Consider the following 3,164-nt stretch of genomic DNA (forward strand, 5'->3'; position numbering starts at 1 on the left):
ATGTGAGACCCCACAAACTTAACCCAGCCATTATATTCCACCAAGAACCCCATTAGTTATATTTTGTGCACTCAACTTTTAAACACATTTTACTCCTCTGTCACTTGTGCAAGTTGCCCTCAGCATCACAGGTGATGACTCCAAAGGGACCTGTTCACAGGCTGGTCATCAAGCCAGGCCTGGGAGTGTCATTTATATGTTATAAAACAGCATTTAATGCATTGGCCTTCATCTACAGATTACTTAGTAGACAGAGGGAGCTGAGACTCTCTGGGCCTAAACTACAATGATGGCTATTGGCCCCTTCAGAAAAAGGGTGAAAAAAAAGTTAACCCATTTGCTGTTGTGTCACATTTCTTGGTTAGTAATGTATACCCGTGCATTTGGCATGGCTGCATTAAACCGTGCTCTCATGATCCCAATCCATAACTTCCTCTGGATGAAATTTATGACACAGAGTTGTACAATGAGCTAGTCTTGTATACTAGCCACAAAGAAATCCCCTGTCTGTTGTTGACACACTATAAACTGTGACACAAATCCCAAAGAGCTACTTTTTAAATTGTTTATGTCATTGCTTTTTATTTTGTCGTACCTTGTGAGGGGTAAAATAGATATGTCTTTATCTGTTTTTATAATGACCACAAAAAAAGAGAAAAAAAATTAAAAAAATCTACAAAGAGCAGAATTTGTTTGATCATTCATTTTTTATATGTGATGTGCAACATGTTCTTTTGATGAGGTCCCTTACGAGGAGAATCCTACATCCTGGCTTTGGATTCCCTCCCAACATGTCCAGATCTCATTATTCAACCAGAAAGCATCTGTTGCAGTTTGGCAACAACACATATTTTATTGCTTAGATTTCAGTTCTGTACCAAATATAGCCATCTCTGATCTTTCATACAGTCCACAAACCAAAACACAAACTAAATGAACTGACCAGTCATAGCCAAGCCCAACAAAATGTTGTATTGGTTTATACTGTATATGAACCTGTTTGTGCAGTAATGTTTGGCAAATATAATACGATACATGAAAAACATGCTGTCAAGTGGATATCATTAGAAATAAAACACACAAAGACAAGAATATAATATTATGAAGGCCTACAAGGTATTTTTAATAAACACATGTGATTTTGGGATATTTTAAATGCTTGACATTGTTTAATCATTATTGGCCTTACTATATCCTTTCTCTCCTAGTTTGGTGCGTTTTATTCAAAAAGATTCATTTGTCCTTTTTGGGTTTGTGTTTATGTTTTAATATGTTGCACTTTTATTGGCACCACGATGGGCAAACATATGGTGCATTCGACTAATCCCGTGCAGCATTTCCAACTAAAACAACAAATTGTGTTTCATTCCTCATCAAGCCACTGTGCTGGATTTGTTTGAATAATTATTCTTGTGAGGAGAAGACATCTTTTTTGAATCACCTCAACACAGTGGGAAATTGAAGAAGAGAAGTACGATTTTTTTCTTATGTTTTTTAACTTTTGTATTAATGAAATGAAATGAAAATATGCTGTAAATTTGCCCAAATAATTTCAAGGGTCCATCTACAGACGATGTGTGTGTTGCCACAGTTGTTTCACAGTCTTGTTCAAAGGTTCCCTGGCTGGAGTTGGTTTTAAAGACACTGATCATTTTGTGTGGATGTGTGGTTTTATTCCTGGTACTTCATCTCCTTTTTGTGTGTTTATTTAATTGACCATGAGTGAGAGCATGAAAGGCTGTCGATCTGTCTCTGTGTTTCCTCTGTGATGTAATTATTATAATCACTCGTTTACTCATAGGATTGTAATTTTGGTCTGACATGGACATTGGATAATTTTTGTTTGTTTTGTATTAAGAATAAAAAAAAAGTTTGGCTATGCACATTTCAGACAAAAAGTGTAAGGTTACCCTAATTGATTTTTTTAAAATATGGGTTCCAATTATAAACCTTTTCTGTACTGTTTCCCCATGAAAACAGCACATTGCATTGCTGTGCCCCCCCCCCCAACCCCCCACCCCTCCCCTTGTACTGCCTTGTGCACATTAATTCACACACACTGGTGCGCAACCCATTGCTTGCTTAACAAGGAACACACTTTTGCACACATGCACACATGTGCACACACACACACACACACACACGCACACACCCAGCCACGCACTCTGCAATTAGACCACATCTGAGGAGCATTACCCATTCCTCCACTGTTTACGCAAGGTCAGTCTTGACGAGAGTAAGTGGGAGGCACAGATATTATTGTGACACTCACTGTAATGTCTTTCTATACACACTGGCCAGCCATGTGTTTTCCCTGGGGTAGAGTGTGGTTTTACTTGATGTTTAGTTTAATGAACGTCAGCGCTAACTGACAGCTCCTACAAATTACAGATGGATGAGAAGTTGATTGTACTTAGAATTTTCTCATTTGATCATATTTGCAACCTAGCTGTGATTTTTATTTTTTATTTTATATATATATATATATATTTTTTTTTTATCGTGTGCGAATAAATAGGGTTTTTTTATTGGACGTGTTGTGTCATTATATGTGTCCCTTTCCTCATTAACACTTACACCCACTCCTTATATAAGTAATGCTTGGAACTGTGAAGCCATCAAATGTGTGCTGTTCATAGGATAAATGCTACATGTTATTGCATTTACGTATCTGTCTTACCATCTCATTATCTCACACAACTGGAGGATGGTGCATTTTCAAAGACAAATTAGGTATCTGTGGGTGGAAGTAATCTGCTCACTTTTCATTCTGTTTGTTAAAATTTCTGGTATTAAAAAAATGCACATTAAAATAACTTCAAAGCTTTGATGCCAATATACAGTATTTTATAATTACATTTTATAATGCGACATAATGTTGTCTTTTTCATCAATATTTTTCAAAAATATTTTTTCTGAATCTTAGGCAGGTGGTCACAAGGGCGTGTCTACTTGTCTGTGGAGAGGTTCATTATTTTCAGAAATCATATGACCATCGCATTTGTATAGTATTTTGTTATGTGATTATGTTAATTAAAAAAGCTGAAAGCCATGGTGTGTAAGACGTGTATTGTACTTGAAGATTAGTGAGCCATAATTGTTGTGTTGGGGCTTCCCACTCAAGCTTCAGAATGTGCTACTTTACAGCCCCCCCACCACAACCC

This window comes from Austrofundulus limnaeus, unplaced genomic scaffold (genome assembly GCF_001266775.1).
Source record: "Austrofundulus limnaeus strain Quisiro unplaced genomic scaffold, Austrofundulus_limnaeus-1.0 Scaffold92, whole genome shotgun sequence".
NCBI lineage: Eukaryota > Metazoa > Chordata > Actinopteri > Cyprinodontiformes > Rivulidae > Austrofundulus > Austrofundulus limnaeus.